This window comes from Tamandua tetradactyla, chromosome 16 (assembly GCF_023851605.1).
Source record: "Tamandua tetradactyla isolate mTamTet1 chromosome 16, mTamTet1.pri, whole genome shotgun sequence".
Taxonomy (NCBI): Eukaryota; Metazoa; Chordata; class Mammalia; order Pilosa; family Myrmecophagidae; genus Tamandua; species Tamandua tetradactyla.
The window spans coordinates 70,829,036-70,850,666 of NC_135342.1; the positions used below are offsets into that span (position 1 = coordinate 70,829,036).

General features: G+C 37.0%; 1 long non-coding RNA gene across 4 annotated transcripts in view; it reads left to right on the forward strand.

Annotated features, from left to right (window-relative positions):
- LOC143660370 (uncharacterized) overlaps positions 1-21,631 on the forward strand; it is a 270,434-nt gene that overhangs the window by 148,554 nt on the left and 100,249 nt on the right. For 2 of the 4 annotated variants that reach the window (XR_013163989.1, XR_013163988.1), the window contains exon 2: positions 12,956-13,080. The exons of the other annotated variants lie outside the window; for them this stretch is intronic. This is a non-coding gene — a long non-coding RNA (uncharacterized LOC143660370). The remainder of the gene's footprint in view (positions 1-12,955; positions 13,081-21,631) is intronic. 4 annotated transcript variants of the gene reach the window in all.

Genomic DNA, 21,631 nt, shown 5'->3' on the forward strand with positions numbered 1-21,631 from the left:
TATTAGTTGAAAAACAAATTCTCAATACATTTCAAAGACTCAATATCACATATTCTATTACCTCCAGACCCAAGCAATTAAATTAAAAATTGAAATTGAAGATATTCAAAACAAACCATCAAAGACATATTTGGGAAGCTAGAAAGTGCATCCTTGCCTATAATAGATTAAAGAAGAAATTACAAATGTAGGTACTATGTTTGAAAACCTAGGTGTATAACTAAAATCAGACTTCCAGGGAAATTTAATTTCCAGTGCATTTATTGTAATAATCAGGAAAGATGTTGGTGTTGGAAGAAAGGATCATGAAGTCTCCAAGATCAGTTTCAGTAACATTCAGAGAAATGGAGTATTTTAGTCAATGCGCAATGTGTCAAATTTCTGCAAAATGAAGTAATCACAGTTCTTTCATAATATTATAGAGATAAAATGAATTAACTGTGTTTAAAGTGTATAGGATGGTGCATGACACAAAGTGTTCAATAAATGCTTACTGAAGGAAAATAAATGAGTGAAGAGTTTGATTCAAGAAGCTAGAAAGTATATAGAGTGTACCTGAGAAAGACTGAAAAAAGAATCAATGAATAGAAGAAAATATAAATGCAAAACAAAAATAGAGATGATCAACAAAAGCAAAACCTGGCACTTTGGAAAGACCAAGGAAATAGATGAAAGTTGAAGGTGACTGATCATGAAAGCAATAAAAAATTCAAATATTCGGGAAAAAAGGGGAGTTATAACTCCACATATAGTTGACATACATTTTTTAATCCCAAGAGAATATGCTGCACAAATGCAAGCCAATTAACTGCAAAATCTCAATGAAAGAGGATACTGGAAATAGAATCCATGCTATGTAGAAAGTGGATGAGATCAAGTGTCTGATGACAGCACATGAGTGTAGCATGGACTTACAGGTGCCTCCTGGACTGTAAAAGGAGGTGAGGAGCAGACTCACGAGACTGAAGAGTTTCTGAGGCCTCATCATAAGTCTCTGGGGCTCATGGCCTGGATTTGAAACATCATACTGTAGGGAAAGGGTTATTTTTAAGAATATTGAGCCAGTAAGTGAAAAGATCTCATCTTTATGAGGGACGTCTTGGCAGCATTGTGAAAGAAGAGAAATGAATTAAAAATTAGGGAGACTAATATGGCAGTTTCATCATAGCCCAGGCAAGATAAGGTAAGGGCCTAGTCTAAGTCCAATCTTCCATTTTGGCATTGACAGAAGTGAAGGGATTGATACAAGAAATTCTTATTCAGATACCAGGGACCTGCCATTTATTTTTTGGTGATTAATGAGATTATTGAATATAAAGATTTTAAATGTTGTACTCCCAATTTCTGGTACTTAGGAATCAATAAATAGCTGGTAAATGAATGAATAAAAGTGGACATGTAACTGTAAAATGGAATTCTCATAATAATACCATAGAGTTTATCAAGAAGAGAGTGCCTGGATATAAGCCTGCTCCATGTGTACTATTTGTATTAGCATCTGTATTAGATTTCTAATGCTGTGCAGCAAGTTTCCACAAACTTAGAGGCTTAAACCATTTATCATCTCATGGGTTCTGTGGGTCAGAATCAAACCATGGTGTGACTAGGTTCTCTGTTCAGGGTCTCAAAGGCTGAAATCAAGGTGTCACCAAGGCTGAGTTCTCATCTGGAGGCTATGGGGAAGAATCTCCTTCTACATTCATTCAGGCTGGCAGAACTCAGTTCCTTGCAGTTGTAGGACTGAGGTCCATGATTCCTTCTGGCTGAAAGCAGGAGGCCACTATCAGCCTGTGAAAGTCACCCACATCCCTTGCCATGCGGCACTCTCCTCTTCAAAGCCAGCAGTGGAGAATCTCTCTCAAGCAGAATCCCTCTCACAGTTTGGATCCCTTTCTCCAGGAAAAGTTCCATGCCATGTTCGGACTCATCTGATTCGGTCAAGTTCACTGAGGAACATTTTAAAAAGTCAACTAGTCTCTCCAAGAACAACAACCACGTTCATTCCTCTACTCCAGAAGGTTGACACCCCTTTCCAGCATGAAGAAGCCAGATATTGGGAGAAAGATCAAAGGAGACAGAGGAAATGTGATTGAGAAATTATGATTTAACAAATGACGGTGACTTTTAACAAATGATGGTGACTACTGACTCATTAAAAAGATATTTCTTTTTAGAGTCTAGCGCTTTAGAATAGCTGTAAGGATATACCCAAAAGTTACTGAACTGTAATCCAGTAGCCCTTATCTTTGATAATGGTTCTATAACTATGTTACAGAAAATATATAGATAATTATTTGTGTTTTTATGAGTCTACTTCTGGATATTTTCTTTTGTTCCACCATTACATTTATATCTATGTCTATATTTATATCTATATGTATATCTATATCTATATGTATCTATATGTATCCCTCGATACTACACTGTCTTAGTTCACCTGCCTTTATTGTAAGTCTTAAAATTGGGTAGATTGCAGTACTAGTGATCAATAAGAGAGAGGGGTAATGTGCATGGGTTGTTTGGGGTTTTCTTTTTTCTTTTAATTTCATTTTCTGGAGTAATGCAAATGTTCTAAAAATGATCACGGTGATGACTACACAACTATGTGATGATATTGTGAACTACTGATTGTATACTTTGGATGGATTGTATGGTGTGTGAAGAGATTTCAAAAACACATAAAAATGTATTAAAAAATCAACTGTATCATGTATACAACTAATGACAAGAGTCATATGCCATCACAATTACTGGTCTCGTCCATATTCAATAAGAAGGGTTTATATAAGGGTGCAGATTATTGGGGTTTTCTTCAAAGTCTACCTACCACAGCATCTATAACTAAAGTATGTCTTTTTTTTTTTTTTCCTCTTCCACCGGACATAAATTGAGACCATTTCTTCCAGTATCTAACTCCTCTCAATTCTAGCACAGCGATTTCCATGTGGTTAAAAAAACTATTGAATTCATTAAAATAGCTGGATGAAAACATTAATTGCTGTTTAGGATAAGATTATCAAATATTAGATATATTGATTGACATATAATATATTGAGGATGAAAAACATATATTAATTTTAATTTTCCTCACCATGCCCAAGGAAATTTTGAAAAATTAACTTTACTAAAACAGGAGGTGTTTACCTCACCTTCTGTATGTATATTAAAATATTGCCAAAATTTGATTTTGGTGTACATGTTATAAAATTTATTTACTATTTCAAACATATATTCCCATATATGAGTATTCAAATAAAACTGGTTTGAGTAATCACATATGAGAATACACTACACAATGTATATTTCTTAGGATTTACCAAAGATATTTTTGTTTATAAGATTTATCCTTTTATTCCCCATTAGCTAGGTTATGACATAAGGATGAGGTGAAAAATATTTTTATGATTAAAAAGAAGCAGTGTTGCTGTCTTCAGAGTTAACATGCAGTTTGGACTGGTCTTTTTCAAATTTCAAGTGATAAATTACATTGATTATATTTTCCTGAAGATACCTGTGCTCAGACAGATACCCTCAAAGGAGCTGTAAAATGTTGTACTTGAAAGGCTTAGGAAAAAAATAAAATACCGTTATTTGGAGACTGATATGTTGAGGGGCTTAGAATATATTTAGATTTAAAGGCCTTAACCCACTTTAATTCTTCATCAAAGAAAATCAATCACAGGATAAGAGCATGAATTAGATATTCCTAAATGTCATACCATTTATATATTGGATTTTGTTTTTACTTCATTAAGAAACCAAATAGGACTGTAATTAAAGAAACGATAGCATGTGGTAGATATACTGTTTATGGTTTTCCCAACTTAAAACACCATTAAAAATTCTGTGCTCTGAAGGACAAGCCAAGTGAACTATATGCATAATTGATTAGAAACTTCCTCTACTTTGAAATCACAGGGAAATCTTTTATTTAATTTGAAATCTATTACCCAACTCTCGTTGAAATTGGACAACTCAGGTTTCCAATGTAATTTGAAAGTGGATTAAAATGAATGAAGGAACAAGTGTTTAAAAATTGCCTTAACAATATTACATAATCTTATAGACTTCCTCAGAATAGATAGATGTGGGAATTATGCTTTTATAACTTCTGTAGTACCAACTTCCTCTCCCTGTTCAGAGCACTGGGTCAAGAAAAAGTTATTGAAATGCCTACTGTGTGCCAGGTACTGGGAAAAGTTCTGAGCAAACAGAAACCAAAAAGGTAATTTCTGCCATTATGCAGCAGGCTAAAGGAACAAGATAAGCAAACTAGTATTTACTACATTTCGTGACAAATGCTAGTTGGACAGAGAAGAGTGTCAGGAGATAAACCAACACATGACGGTAAAGAGCACTTTGGATCACCCACAAATTATCAGTACTCAGCTCTACCTTCTCCCATCCCTGTTTCCTGATTTACCTACATAACGGGTGTTTTTTGTTTTGTTTTTTTGATATGGGCACAATTCTCTTTCCTGGAAGTCCATAATAATATTCCTTTGAGTCAGTAGCCTATGACCATGAAGCAGTGGGGAAATGTAACTTCCATGGATTCTAAACATTTCCTGTTTATACTTAAGATTGAACAAGCCCCAAATGCACAGCATCCAAACAATTTGCATTTGCGTGTTTGGTATGGGATGTTATGGATGTAGTGAAAGTGGCAATATATTGAGTGGTGTGTTGTGCGGTTGATGAAATGTGGTCTGTTGGGGATAGTAGGTGTGGGTTATATAGTGGTTTGTGATATATAATTTGTGTTGTGCACTGTGGTGCAATGTAGTGTTAGGATGACAAGGGTGTATTGTGTGTGTGTCTGCTGAAGGATGGGATGCCGGGGTGGCATGTAATTTGGTGTAATGGTAAATGTATATAGATGGTGTGTTCTAAGATGTGGCATGGCATTTGAAATGTGGTGTATTGGTCATGGTAGGTGTGGGAGTGTGGAGTGTATGGTGTGTACTATATTGTATGGCACAGCTTTGAAGTTCTGCATAAGTGGAATCCTGCAAACATTGAAGATAATAAAAGTTTCCACTAATTAGCAGGATGCAGTTAGACGTCTGTGTGAACTGTAGGTAAAGGGAATGAGATGTGAAGGGAAGCCTGAGGAGACTTTATGTTTAGAGTCAAGCGGTATACATTTTGTTATGTAAATACGTCCTTCATCTCTAACTTTAAAACCTTACTGTTCCCTTTAAATCTACCATCGAATTGAGTAACCTCAGAATAATGTGGGGGCAGGAATTTGTAGGGCGGTGACATGAGGGGAGACAGAATCTAGAGAAGGCCCAAGGGTCCTTCAGACAAAGGGGACCCAAGAGTAGATGCCCTTAGTGGCTGTGAAGACCCTTGGAGAACGCTCTCTACTTCCCCACAATGCGACTGCAGGGACTCGGAGCAGTCTCAAAGGATTTGAATGTCTTCTGTTTCTTTTCTTGCCTAATCGCTTGGGCTAGAACTTCCAGAACAATTCCAGAATAAACAGTGGTGACAGTGAGGATCTATGTCTTGTTCCAGATCCTAGAGGGAAAGTGTTCAGTCTTTCACCACTGAGTTTGATGTTAGTTGTGGGTTTTTCATATATACCCTTTATCACGTTGAGAAAGTTTCCTTCTATTCCTAGTTTTCTAAATGTTTTTCTGAAGATGGGGGGTTGGATTTTGTCAGATTCCTTCCTGTGGCAATTAAGATGATTATGTGTCCCCCCCCCCTTTTTTCTGTAAGTGTGGTGTATTCCCTTAATTGATTTTCTAATACTGATCCAGCCTTGCATACCTGAAATAAATCCCACTTGATTATGGTGTACAATCCTTTTCATGTGTTGTTGAATTGAGTTTGCTAGCATTTTTTTTTTTTTTTGAGAAATTTTGCATCTATACCCATAAGGGATATTGGTCTGTAATTTTCTTTTCTTGTAGTATCTTTATCTGGCTTTGGTCTAGGATGATGTTGGCCTCATAGAATAAGTTAGGGAGTGCTGTTTCCTTTTCTTCAGTTCTTTTGAAGAATCTGAGTAGGATTGGATTACTTCTTCTTGGAATATTTGGTAAAATTTCCCTGTGAAAATATTTGGTTCTGGGCTTTTCCTTGTTGGGAGTTTTTGTTTACTGATTCAATCTCTTTGGTAGTTATTGGTTTGTTGAGATCTTCTGTTTCTTCTTGAGTCAGTATAGGTAGTTTGTGTGTTTTGACGAATTTGTCCAGCTCATCTCAGTTATCGAAACTGTTGGTATACAGTTATTCATAGTATTCTCTTATCTTATTTTATTTCTGAGATGTAGATAGAAATGTCCCCCTTTTTGTTTCTGATTTTAGTTATTTGTGTTCTCTTTTTTTTCTTTGTTAGTCTAACTAAAGGTTTATATATTTTATTGATCTTTTCAAAGAACCAACTTTTGGTTTTGTTGATTCTCTCTATTGTGGTTTTATTATCTATTTCATTTATCTCCATTCTAATCTTTGTTATTTCCTTCCTTCTGATCACTTTGGGTTCAGTTTGCTTTTCTTTTTTCTGGATGCTCCAGTTTTGAGGGTGGTTTCTAATTTGAGATCTTTTTGATGGTGGTTTCTAATTTGAGATCTTCTTGTTAAATATAACTATTTAGGGCTATCAATTTCCCTTTCATCACTGCCTTTGCTGCATACCATAAGTTTTGGTATTTTGTATTTTCTTTTTCATTCATTTCAAGATATTTCCTAGTTTTTCTTGTGATTTCCTCTTTGACCCATTGGTTGTTTAAGAGTACGTTGTTTAATTTCCACCTTTTTGTGAATTTTCCATTACTCCCTTTGTTATTGAGTTCTAGCTTCATTCCACTGTGGTTGGAGGTGATACATTACATGATCTTAATATCTTTTAATTTATTGAGACTTGTTTTGTGGCTTAATATATGATGTATCCTGGAGAATGATCCATGTGCACTTGGGAAGAATGTGCATTCTGGCTGTTGGGTGAAGTATTCTTTATATGTTTGTAAGGTCTAGCTGGTTAGGATATAATTCAATTCTATTTCCTTATTGATCTTCTGTCTAGGTGTTCTATCCATTTTTGAAAGCGGTGTATTGAAATCTCCTACTATTAATGCAGAACTGTTTGTTTCTCCCTTCAAATCTGCCAAGATTTGTTTCATATATTCTGGGGCTCTGCTGTTAGGTACATTCAAATTTATAATTGTTTTGTCTTCTTGTTGAATTGACCCCTTTATTAGTATATAATGACTTTCTTTGTCCCTTGTAATGGTTTTCAATTTAAGTCTATTTTATAATGATATTAGAATAGTTAACTCAGTTCTCTTTTGATTACTACTTGCATGGTGTATATTTTTTCCATACTTTCACTTTCAAGCTGTTTATGTCTTTGAATTCAAGTTGAGTGTTTCGTAAACAGTATTTAGTTGGGTCATACTTTTTTTTATCCATCCTGCCAATATACACTTTTTGACTGGAGAGCTTAATCCACTTACATTGAAAGTATTTACTGATAATCCAGGATGTTCTTTGGTCATTTTGATGTTTTGTCTTTTATAAAAACTTACAAGGTTTTTAACCCTAAATTCTTCCACTAATACCTACTTCCATAGTTATTTGTTTTTGTATTGTACCATTTTGCTTCTCTTCTCGTTTCTTTTTGAATATATTTTTCATGTATTTTCTTTGTGTTTACCATGGGGTTCAATTTTAACATTCTAAATCTATAGCAATCTTATTTGAGTTTATTCAAATTTATCTTTAATATCATACATGTACACTACTCCTATACTCTCATCTTTTTTTGGTACTTCTTACATGTTATATCTTTATGGACAGTATGTTCAAAACCATAGGTTTTATTTTTATTTTATGCATTTTTTTTTTTTGTGGCCTGCAAGAAGTCAAAGAGGCTTCTTTGCCAAAATACGGTGCCTAATACTGGCATATACAATTATCTATATGTTTACCTTTCCCACAGGTCTTTATTTCTTTATGTTACATCTATCCACTGTCTAATGCCCTTTCCTTTCAATTTGAAAAACTCTCTTTAGATTTGTTAGTAGGGCAGGTCTACTGGTAATGAACTCCTTCAGCCTTTGCCTATCTGGGAATGTCTTAGTCTCTTCCTCATCATTGAAAGTCTTGCTGGATAAAAAATTCATAGTTGGCAATCATTTTCTTTCATCACTTTTTAAATAATTTATACCACAGCCTTCATGCCTCCGTGATATCTGATGAGAAATCAAAACTTAATCTTATTGGGATTCCTTTGTACATAACTTGTTGCTTTTCTCCTGCAGATTTCAGAACTCTGTCCTTGTCCTTGGTAGTGGAGAGTTTCATTACTGTGTGTCTGGCCATGGGGTTCTTTGAGTTTATCCTATTTGGAATTTCTTGAGTTTCTTGAATGCACATATTCATTTCTGTCATTGAAGTTGGGAAGTTTTATACCAGTATTTCTATGAATGTTCTTTATGCCCCTTTCTCTTTCTTCTCCTTCTGAAACTCCCATAATGTATATATTGGTATGTTTGATGGGATCACACAGGTCTTTTAAGCTTTGTGCATTCTTTTTTAAATTCTATTTTCTTTTGTATGTATTTTGATTCAGCCTGAATCATTTCAAATGTCTTGCCTTCAAGATCATTGACTCTATTTTCTTCCACCCCCAATCTGCTATTGAAATCATATAGAGAATTTCTTATTTAAATTTTTATGTTCTTCAGTTTCAGTATTTCTGTTTGGTTCCTATTGAGATACTCAAGGATATCCCCATAGTGTCCATTCATTGTTTTTCTCATATCCTTTAGTTCTTTCTCTGTGTTTTCCTTTATTGCTTTGAGATATTGAGGATCATTTTTTAAAAGTCTCTGGACAATAAGTCCAAAATCTGGTCCTCTTCATTGATGGTTTATGGGTTATTATCTTGTTTCTTTGAATGGCCCCTTATTTCCTGTTTCTTTGTTTGCCTGGTAGACTTTTCTTGTACACTGTACATTTCAATGTTTTTAAGTGTTAACTCTGGGATTTAGTCCCTGAGCTGCTTAAGTTTAGCTATTGATAGGGCAGATGTTTTTTGAATGCTGGGGGCTAATCAATATAAACAAACGAAAGCAAAAAACGTCTTTCATAGTCTTGGTAAATTGGCTCTGCTTTGACTGATGATCCAAACTTGCCCAAGGGAAATGTGAAGTGCAGGGTCCTCTCTGATCTGAGCCTGCCTGAGGCCATGGAGCCTGTTTCTTTTCCTGAGCCTGTACTTGCTAGAGGACTTAGGTATTTTTTTCTTTACAGTTTGTGGGTGTTCAAGGGAATGCCCCCTCTACTCCCTTTGAAATAGACTTTCAGCCCCTCCTTTGTGTTCTCTTGAGTGACTTATAGAAGGTAATCCTCTGCATCAGGAACTTTATCTTAATTATTTTTCACACTGTCCCAGCTGCAAGCCACTTCTTTGCTCTCAGGACAAACTCTGGTAGGACAAGTCTGAGACATATATCATTTTCTCAGATTTCTACCAGAGAGATTGGCACTGATGTGTGTATACCAGTATGTGCACAAGGGTTACACTACTCCCACTGGAACAAGGCCAGGGTCCTACAGTATGAGCATAAGCTGGTGCTATTCTACATTGAGGTGCGGGAGTGGCTAGAAAGGGCACCAGGAGCTTCTATGACTTTTTTTTTTGCATAAGCAGGCACTAGGAATTGAACCTGGGTCTCTGGCATGGCAGGTGAGAACTATGCCTGTTGAACCACTGAGGCTTGCTCTGCACCTCATTTTTGAAGGACATTTTGTCAGATACAGAATTCTGGACTGGCAATTTTTCTCTTTCATTGTCTTAAATATAGCATACTACTAACTTCTTACCTCTGCTTTCTGCTGAGAAATCCATTCATAGTCTTATCAAGATTTCCCTGTATATGATGGATCACTTTCTCTCACCACCTTCAGAATTCTTTGTTTGTCTTTGATATTTGACAGTCTGATTAGTAAATTTGTTGGAGTAGAGCTATTTTAATCTATTCTGTTTGGGGTATACTATGCTTCTTGGACCTGTAATTTTATGTATTTCATAAGAGTTGAGAAATTTTCGGTGATTATTTCTTCTATTATTCTTTCTGCCCCTTTTCCCTTCTCTTTTTCTTCTGGAACACCCATAATATGTATATTCATCAGTGTCATGTTGTCATTCAGTTTGCTGAGACCCTGCTCAAATTTTTCCATTCTTTTCCCTATCTGTTCTTTTGTGTGTAGAATTTCAGATGTGCTGTCTTCTAGTTCACTAATCCTTTTTTCTGCCTCTTCACATCTGCTTTGGTATGCCCCATTATATTTTTCCTCTCTTCTATTGTTCCTTTCAGTCCCATAAATTCTGCCATTAAAAGCTTAAAAGGAAGTTTTTTTTTTTTTTAAGCTTTTGAGTTCTTCTGTATGGACACCCTGCACCTTTTTTATATCCTTCATCTCTTTTGCCATATTTTCCTTCAACTTAATTTGATTTAGAAGATTTGTTTGAACATCTTTATTTAGTTGTTCCAACCCTTGTATCTCAGGTGAGGTGTTAGTTTGTTGCTCTGGTTGGGCCATGAATCTTCATGTTTCCTGGAATGAGTCATGATATTTTTTGTTGTTGTTGAGGCATCTGATTTTTCATGCCTAGTTTATTCTGGAGGCCATTTTCTCATTTGCCTAGTGCTTAGTTATTGGTTGGCTTTGTTCTCTATCTGTTCATCTCTCTTGCCAGCCAGTTGTCACATTGGAGTAAGCTCTGGATATCACAGCAAGGTCTCTGTTTTTGGGTAAAAGAAATCTGTTGGCTCCCAGTGGTGCTGTTTTTTGCCTGGCTGCAAGACCTGGGTTTGTTTTGGGGCACTGCTTTAATAGTAGGTTGTCTGTATTTCTTTGCCAAATCAGGGCCAGATTCCTGTGCAAGGGGTTTAGACCATCTGCAGTGGAACTGTGATAGGTTCTGGAGAGTTTCTGAAAAGCCCTGTAATATTCCCTTGCATTTTCTAGACGCCTAAGCAGATGGCTCTTTTTGGTAACTTACTCATCCTAAAATGTTTACCTCTGAGCCCAGATTCCTCCTGACTGGGTAGGGCCGGAACTGTAGGGTTCTTGTGCCCTCACTTTGCCAGGCATAACCTGTCTCAATGTGAGTTGTGTCCCCCGCTTTATTTGTGGCAGAGGACCCCACCAGCTGTTACAGTTCTCAGCTAGTCTCCAAAGCAAGAATCAGGCTACCCAGGAATATTTCTGTCAGGGTAGGGGAAGGACTTTCAGACCCAGGGCTGGAAACAGTCTTTGTGCATGTTTTCTCAGACTCTTTATCCCTCCCTCACCTGGGCCTTGAAATGTTGTCCCCTGTCCTCCAGGTCTCCAAATGGTGGGGGTCTGTCTCACTGCTGTGGGAGAATTTATATTCTGTCTCCCTGACGGGAGGGATCCCATCTCCTGTTAGTTGTGCCCATACTGTGTGAGACTGAGTGAGGGGGAGGGGAGAGGATCTACCACTCTGAGATGGAAATTTCCTATCTGATATTTTTCTCTTTCTTTAATTTAGCATTTGTAGGGTCCTTCCCCAGTCTATATCTTCCTCCAGAGTTCTAAACAATTCAGAATTTCTTTTTTATTGTTGGATCTCTGTGGAGATTATTTTCAGTAGCTATCTTTGTTGCATGTTGATGATGTCATTCTCCTTCTGTGTCTTTTGAAGCTGTATTTTCTTGATTTAGCAGTTGACCAGTTAATGCCCTCCTTTAACTGTTTCCCATAGATTTGAGGAAAGTACTGTCTGTGACTCCTCTGTTACCTTTGCCCAAGGGGGCAGGGAATTATGACTGCCTTCAAATCTTGTCCACAGTGAAAACCAACACAGAATGACCAGACCACACACCTCCTAAGTTGGAGGACTAGGACTTTATGTCTCACCCTGACAGGAGGCTGGCGGATGGGCGGATGGTAGCTGCTACAGAGAGTGGATACTCATTGCATTTTGTGCAGCTTACCAGCCTCTTTCTCCTTCGTCTCGCTTGATGTTGCACAATGTTCCACCAGACTCTGGAGTTTTGCAATAGTTGATTTAGGTAGTTCCTGTCAGTTCTGTAGTTGTTTTGGTGGAGGGACGAATTCCCGTAACTTCCTACTCTGTCATCTTCCCATAATCCTCTCTCAGCCTACAGTTCCTGAGTAGCTGGGAAAAATCAACCCTCCTTTGCTCTTGCTTTTTTTCTGTTCTTCCCTCAAAGCCCTCAGCAGAACACAGTCTCCTGTGTCTCTTAAAGTTCCGCAGTAAAGACTGTCAAAAGTTAGTGGAAAATGTACAGGTTTTGGAGTTAAAGACAAACACAAAATCCTTTCTATGGTGGACAGACTCTAGGATGTTCACACTTTGTGTACTCTTTCCCTTGAGAGTGGCAGGACTTGTGGCTTGCTCCTAGGCAATAAATATGGCAAAGACAAAGGGCTTGTTGCGTATATAATTAAAGTCCCAAATCAGTTTATTTTGATTAATTAAGTAGAAATGTTCCTGGATGGGTCTGACTCAATCAGGTAAAAGCTTTTAAAAGAGACACTGAGCACTCCCTGAGATAAAAGGCTTTCTCTCTACCACTGGTATTGAAGAAGTAAACTGCCATATTGTGAGAGAGCCTCTGGAGAGGGTTATAAAACATGGAACTTGGGTAGAATCTATTAGCTGATATGACCCTTCTCCAATTGCAGGAAAATCCAGAGACCTCAGTCCTACAACTGCAAGTAGATGAATGATGCCACTAAAATTGAAAGTGAGTGGAAACAGATCTTTCCCCATTTGAGCTTCTGATGAGACCAGAACCCTGGCCGACAACTAGATTTTAGCCTGGTGAGATCCTGAGGTAGAGAGCCCCCTTAAGGTGCCTGGTCTTTAGGCTTACAAAAAATCTTGGATAATTAGTGGGCATAGTTCACTAAATTTGTGATAATCTGTTATTCCACACAGAAAACTGATACTATCATCAATTTCATAAGGAAAAAGCCCCACAAAACTAAACAGAATTGTGATCCAAAAAGATCCCAGTTGTCTGGATTGGCAGACTGACTCTTGATGTGATGGAAATGGCTTTGGTAAGTAAAAATCCTGGGTTGGGGTCCAGCGTCCAATACCTACCACTGGGTGGACCTGAGGCCATGTTTAACCTCTTTGCCTTCTAGTCTCCTCCTCAGTAAAGTAGGGATATTATTAGTACCTTCCTTCATAGGGTAACATGCGCTCCACAAATCATCTATAATATATTAAAAATAGGGAAAAGTTGCAGTAAACCAATAGAAGATTTGGTTAGGGATTCCCTAAAACTATCTGAAAGGATCATCAGTGTCCCCATCTGTACATGTAGATGAAAACCATGAGAGTATTTTGTCGATCAAATTTGCAAAGATTAAAGTAATTGAAGATACTCAGTGATAAATAATATGGGGAAAGAAATACTCTCATACAAGTGGCTGATTTGGAAATTTTTCAAAATTTAAAATGCATATATAATGTGAGCATGTGTAAAGAAGTGTATTATAACATTTGTCTTGGTGGTAACATATTGGACTCATCTAAATGTCCCATTAAAGGACAATAGTTAGGATTGTGAAATCCTAAGGATTTCACCCTAGCAATTAAAAATGGGAGATAGATCTATTACTACTAATTTAAAAATAAGGCCATTGTATAATATTAAGTGAAAAAAAGTTAGTTGCAAGTCATTACTTGTAGTGAATTCACATGATAGCTTCTATACAAATGTACTATAGAATTGCATGTATGTATTTCTGAAAAAAAGTATTATCTGAATACTGAGATTTGGGGCTGGTTTTTATTTAAATTTTTTGGAATTTCCTGTATTTGAGTTTTACTATTAAGCATTTTTAAACCACAAAGTTTTTTTTTACGTGAATTTATACAATTCATGTATAAAAAAGAATTTTTATACAGTTAAAAGGGAAATATCCTTCCTTACATAAAATCCCAAAGATTTTTATTGTTTCGTTTTTACCCAAATAAAAGGAAGCCCATTACCCTTATACCTGCACTAAAACCTGCGAAAATAACTGCGTGAGGTTATTCAGCTTTTCTATTATTCACTCCGATATAATACTTTTTCATTTTCAACAAATATTTGTGCAATTTTGATCCATTCCAATTGGTTTGGTGAGTTATGTTCTATTGCTGTACCTCTTTACAAAAGAAGAATACAAACTTTAAGAGTGGCTGCTTCACTGAAATTAAACAATCAGTCATTTTTGGTAAGTAGAAAAAAAAGTCAGAAAATTCTTTGGGTTATTTTGTACCTGATTCTCTTATGGAGCTTTGCAGCCCCCTCGTGTGTAGCAGACTTCTGTATGCGTATACAGATGAGACCTAAATAACATTCCCTCTCTCATCCTACCATTATTCTTTTATCAGTGCATTCCCTTATTTCTTCAATAAGAACAAATTATTCCATGATGATATTTAATGAAGAGACTCAAGTCACAATGTACGTAGTCACTGTACAATTTTTGTCCAATCAATCTTTTCCTTGCTATCTCTTTTCCTATAAGGTCTGTCTCCTTTTATAGGATATACTCATAATTTTATAAGGTTCATAGACACAAAATAATGCGATTATCCGGCTCAAAGTGGAAATCCTAAAAAGGCCACTTGATGATACTAAGCAAACACAGTTTATGGTAAGACAGCACCCCTGAAGTCACTAGGAAAAAAGTTGGGGAAGCCCACTCAATTCAGCAATTGTAAACCTCTGTACTAAACAGGAAACAAATCTTCTCTGAGTCATGCTAATGACAGTACTTCATATTCTGTTCCTTCTTGAAAATGAAATGTTCTCAGCTTTGCCTGCCTCCTGATCCCTGTTCAGGTCTGCAATGGACACGGAATAAGTGAATGTAACTTTAGTTTGAGATGTATGCGCTCTGGGCAAATGTCTCGGCAGGGGGAAATTGATACGGCATTTGAGACAGTTGTTGGAATAACTAAGGCACCAAGGCATTTTTCCTTTAAAAAAAAACCAAAATCAGCTCTTATCCCTGCATTAGCCGAATGGGCTTTTTTCATTGCTGCCTGAGAAAGCGACTTGCATGGGTCACAGTTAAGTAAAAGAAGAACTGTGAAGGTGAAATTTAATCTTCTGATTACAATCAACGTTGACTACCCCTTCTCTTTCACGCTGCTAATGGTATTTTCAATTGGTAAAATATGTGAGGTCCCTTGAAAATGAACCCCAATAGAATTTTTCGGTAATTGCCTAATTACCTTGTCGTAGTAATGAGGCTTAATAATGAGGAAGATTGCCCATTTGTCTCTGATCTTTTTTGTCTACTTTTAAAATGCAGGGCGGGTGATGGTGGCTCAGTGGCAGAGTTCTCCCCTGCCATGCCGGATACTCAGGTTCCATTCCCCATGCCTGCCCATGCAAAAAAAAAAAAAAGATTTAAAATGCAATCCACATTGCTACATACCTTTATGAATTAGCCCAAGACACAAATCCATTTACTAAAATTGTTGGGTTACTTTACCCTAACTTTCTGAACTGCAACATTTTACATGAAGCATGCCATTTTCTTTTTTTCAGCAATAAAACTAAACTTTGAAAATCACTCACCCTTTTCTAATAGCACAGAAGTTGACATACAATACACTTTTGTTGAAATCTGATATCTAGCTGAGTGACAACTGACACAGCCCGAGTTTGGGTTAATATATCTCACCCCAGTAATATTTTATAATATTACCTTATAATAGCTCAAAGATTTATCAAACACTCTCAGAGAATGGATGTGTGACCTCGTTCACTCTCTCTTTCTTTGGAAGTCTGTAAACAAAATTATATATGTGCAGTAAACCAAATATGAGACTATCGCTGTGCAAAGGTGACTAACTAGTAATAACAAAGCATAAAAGTATGCATTAATGAGATAATGGTGGACAATTTTTCAGGTCCAATAAATATATTTTGTGTTTCCTAAGCATAAAGTAGTTGATGATGAGTTTTATGATTATCATCAGGATAATTAAATTCAATATTCATTCATTCATTCATTTATTCATTCCCTGAACTGATGAGGGATCAAGGAGACGTCTTCCTCAGAGAGTCAATGCATCTCTGACCTCTTACGGAGCTTGCAGATTTAGTAAAAAAAAAATAGCATCTTCTGTTCTCAGGAAAATTTTCATAGAGAGATGTTTATAAAAGAATTTTGAAAATGTTCTGCTGAAAATGTATTTAGGTAAGAACATATTAAACTCTCCAAAATTTAATGTAAATATAGATTTCTCTCCTATCTACTATGCGAGACAAAAAGTAGGTGAAGTGGAAATAGACCACTTCTGTTGGTTTCATTTTCTTCTTTTACTGTCCTAACATTTGTTCCCAGTCCTTTCTTGTAAAATCGTGAGTTTTTATTAACTATCAAACACAAAAATCGCTTTGTACATAAGATCTGAGCACATGAGTTACAGAGGAAAAGGTGAGAATAATAAAGCAGCTGTATCCTCTTATCCTCCTTGGCCTTGAACTTCCTACTGATTTAATAACCCTTAAAGTACATCTAGGATTAGTGCATAACGAAGCCAAATAACATGTGTGCGTGCGGGCATGTGCGTGTGTAAGTATGAGTACGCGTCCAATCAACTCTTACTCAGTTCAGCAGTGAGAAGGAGCATTGACTAGGGTATCTGGAGATGACGCCCCCTTCCTCATGCCTTTGGAGACAGAGCTGCATTGGTATGGGTGCGTTATGGGACATCTAGGTTAGCTCTCTGACTCCCTACAGGAAGATGTCTTGCTGAAGAGAATTAGCTCACAATGAGGCTGCTCCACTGCACAACTCCAGGGGGCTCAATTGAAACTTTCAAATCGCGTGGCTTCAAAGAATATTCAACTGTATAAGCACTCAATGTGACCAAAGCAGGGTGAAATAAAATCAGTCAGGTGATCACAAAGCCTATAAAATGAGCTGTGAATCAAAATATTTTCCCTCTGTTGTAGAGAACTTGTTAGAAAGTGGCCCACTTTAAGAATAAAGCTACAAGAGCCAGCAATTGACACAGATGCTGTGAAAATATGGCAGGGCATGGCTTCTCAGTCTTAAACCACTTTAGAATGTATCTTAGAGATAATATACCTGTGTGGAAAGAAATAAGGAAAGTTCTATTTATTTAGAATTACCAAAGGGTAATTTTGTGTAGCACACCTTACATGGAACTTCTCTGAGCTGCAATTTTTTTCTGTTCACATTTACAGTTAAGGTACATATGATGCCGCACAGAGGAATCATAATACATCAATGGCAAAGGCTGAATTCCCAGGCAGGGCTGTTTAATTTCTGATTTTCATCCCCCAAAACTATACTCCCTGAGAAATAAACACTCCTCCAACTGTCCACAGGGAATAAGCAAGCTAAAATATCAGAGAAAATAATTTGTCAATGTAAATGCGTTAAGGATATGAAATATGCTTTTATTTAATAAGAAACCTCCAACATTTCTGACCTTGCCTCCTACTTCCAGCTCAGCTCCTCCTGCACCCAGTTCTTATATTCTGACCCTTCAGCTAATACCCTCCACGCTCCCTCCAGGCATCTCCCTCCCTCCATGGATGAAATTCCTGATATGCTGGATTCTCTTAGGCTCACTCACCATTCCTCAATGATTCCCTCTGTGCCTTTTAAGACTTCACCCTATACTCTTCCTCTGACCAGATGAATGCTTATTGTGGACCTGAAAGATTGTCCCTGAATCTTTTTAGACCCCTTGGACATCTCATTGTTTTTTTATTTTAGTTATGTATCATGCCAATCAAAAAGAGACTTGTACAAAATTAGAGTTGTGTCTATGGAAACCAAATTGAATGCATTGGGGAAACTTGATATGGGAAGTCACTTAGAAATTTTTGACCATTGTTCCAAACATACAGAAGAGTAGAGAAAATAATAAAATCTAGAATTCTGTATTTAGATAATTTTTACAAGTGTTTTTATATTCTCATTCTACCTTAAAACCAGAAAAATTAAATAATGTATTGTGGGTAAAGTTTATGCAAGAAAGCTAATGGGAAAGAAAAAGTAGTAAACCTAGTCTAAAAGGTTGAAAACTCTTTTGTATTTTTAACTTATAATGAAGTGTTTAAGGCATATAACTATTTCATGCTTTTACATTTGGCTAACATTTCCAATTAAACAAACGGGGAAATAGAGGAAAGTTGATGAAGGGAATATTTTTAAAGAGTAGGAAGGGTTTAGGGAAGCCACCAAAGAATAATGCAGTGCCACAGACATAGCAAAAGTCAGAGAGCTATTACTGCTCCCACACATGTGGATATCCAGAGACAGTAGCTATGTGTTACCTTTGGTAGAGGGTCAACTGAAGGTGACCTAGAAGGAAAAAAAACAGAATAAAACTCCAATCTCTTTTCATCATGCCTCTGATCTCCTGCTAAAGGTCACTATTGTAGAGATTGATAGAAAATATATAATATGCTCCATCCACTTCTTTTTTTTTTTTTGCATAGGCAGGCACTGGGAATTGAATCCGGGCCTCTGGCATGGCAGGCAAGAACTCTGCCTGCTGACCCCCCATGGTCTGCCCTCCATCCACTTTTCTTAGCATATCTCTTGTCTTTTATATGGGTGGAAAATTTGTACATCCAACAAAGTGATTCACAAATTCCATTAGAGGATGTGTCATCTTAGAGATACGCCAAATAGCTCATCTTCCCATCTGTAAATCTAAAATGCTAGCTTCGTCATGGCTGAGCTTATAAGGTAGCAGGGACAAAAAAAGGGGAAGGAGGGCAATTAACAAAACAAAACAAACAAACAAAACCATGATTGGTACAGTCTCTATTTACGTAGCAAAGCCAGAGTCCACCATCCGAATTTTCCTCCCCTGCCACCCTTCCCACGTTCTGCCATCCACCACCGCCTTGACTGAATAGTATTTTTGTTCCTGAAGGGTGAGCTCAACTTTCATTCCTAGGGGAAAAAAAATGAAATCCCTGAATCTTTGGTAGTCCTGTTCTTCATAGTTCCCTCAGGTTTTCCTTGACCAGGACTACCAGCCCAGGTTGTGATAAGAGGTATCCCATTGAATCTTCTGGATTGGACATCTAGTTCTGTTTGTACTCTGTCTCCCACACTGTGTGGCAGAGAGTCAGTTTTCCCTTTGTAATCAACTCATTCTCCTTGGTCCCCTTCTCTTGCTATTGGCTCAGCCACATGAGGGGCCATAAATGGCCAGGCACCTGTCTCACCATTCAACCCTATCAACCCATGACTGTATTCCCTTTGGCTCTAGGCTGTCTAACCCTTTCGCTTATAGAGTTATCAGGTGAAAAAGCAAGTAGTGTGTTATTTGATATAACATTGAAGGGTGGCAGTCCTACTCGTGCCTCTTTGTATTTTACCCAAAGATTCATATTGGCATCGGGTTTAAGCCATATAGCATATTCTGCTGGACAGTGCTGATCTTGTAAGGTGCTGTCTCCCAGCTGACTCCCAAGACTGGAGCGTGCCGTAAGTTCAGTGATTTACATGGAGTCAGTCTATTGAACTCCCTTTACATTGTTGTATGAGACAAAATGGTGCTGGCTAGATAGACCAGTTTATAGCTCTGGAATGATGGCAGGTGACTACAGTTCTTCAATGCCTAAAAGCATATTGTGACTTGGTCCGCAGCCATTTCTAACCTGGACTCTAGGAGATGAGGAGCGCCTTCAAAGCTGTAATCAAGACATTCTGATTTCTCACTTGTTTTCCAAGTTGGACAGTCCTCATTTTCAATTTATCTTTTTATCCACGTACCTTCTCTAGGGCCATCATATGCAGCCAGTTGGCCCAAGTTTCATTATAATGGTTACTTATAAATGCCATTACCATTATAATTGCCATTTCCACCATGGCTATGGCCACCTCACTTCCACCCATATCATCCCATATCATCACCAGGGACAATTTGAATACTCAAGATGCCACCTCATTCTTCAGCTTAAAACTATTCCATTTTTCCACAGCAAATGGTTTTCTGTGTACTCAGAAACATATAAGCAACTCATTTTGAGAATCCCATTTGAAACTTTATTTCCCAGGGTTATTTCTGATACCAGTTTCTTATCTGGGACAGAGGACGCACTCAAATGGGGTAATTGAGAAGAAGTTACTAAAGGGACTATTTACAAAAGGGTGAATAGGATTCAATGCACCAACAGAGGATGGCATGTGATATAAGGGCAAGCCAGCAACCAGGGGAAGAATTTAATTTCTGGGGGAACAAGGGGAGGGCGCAATTATCAGGAGAGGGTAGCTGAATGGAAAGCACTGCTTCCTTTCCTAGCTCTCCTTGTCTCGCATGTGGACAGGGCTATCCTTTAATTGGCAGGAGTGTGAAGGAAGAAGTACGAACCTTCTCCTTTACCAACAGGAAGGAGCTGTAGAATTAGTTAGCTACATGCATGTATATAGAATTTTTATATATACTGCTATTGTTTTCAGAAGTTTTAAAATCTACCTATAAATTATGAAACAAAAAAACATACATGCATTCTTTAAGATGTATTGAGAAGAGGCTAAAATTAATGCATCTGCATACATACAAAATACCAGATTGATATTGTACACATTAAATCTGTAAGCAAATATTTCATAGAATAGCTAGAATACTATGAAGAATTTTACAGTTTTCTCAGGCATTATAATTATTTTCATTATTTTAAAAATATTTCTATAAAAAATCTCCATTGGATTGTGTTCTACATGTATACATAAGAATTCCATATGCATTTCACAGCTTATAATTGCTTAACCATAAAATTTTTAAAGTTAAAACAGCATGAATGATTTACCAGAGAGAGCTTCTATGTTTGTAACTATGAAGATGATTTCATAATAAAAATAATATTATCAGACTCTTTTTTTTGCATGGGCAGGCATCAAATTGAACCAGGGTCTTCGGCATGGCAGGCCAGAACTCTGCCTGCTGAGCCACCGTGGCCCACCCCAGATGTTTTTAATGAATCACTCCTCTCAAACTCTTTGCCACAAAGTAATGATTATATATTTAAGATCTCTTTCAAGCTATCCATCTATCATCTCTCATGTATCTATTTATATTTAGCTGTATGAATTTCTTGAAAATTTAAATTGTGAATTTGCTAATGGAAGAGTTAGTTTGAGGTAAGAAAACACATTAGGCATTGGCTACAACTTGACTGAACCAGGCTGTTTCAAAAATGAGATCAGTCAGTTCTTTGAAAAATCACTGCTAGATCTGAAGTATAGAACTGCATTTCTAATTTTATACAACTTAATTTCTTGGCTTAATTAACCTGAATTCCTCAGGTTATAAATGCAACCTGATGAGTTATTTTTATTTATAGTGCTCTCATTCAATGTGCTTATAATTATAATCCAGTGCATTGCAAATAGCATTCATCTATTTCAGTGTTTTCAGTTTTTAGAAATTAAACTTTTGCCAAAGGTAAAGAACTGTTTGCAGAGATAAAATACTATTTTCCAAGAGGATCTGTAAAGAAACTCTCACGTATGTGTATTGCAAAATCATTGCAAATGGGTGAAGTTATAACATTTATTTGGCAAAGTCATTCAGTGTCAGAATAGGTAAACATTTATCAGG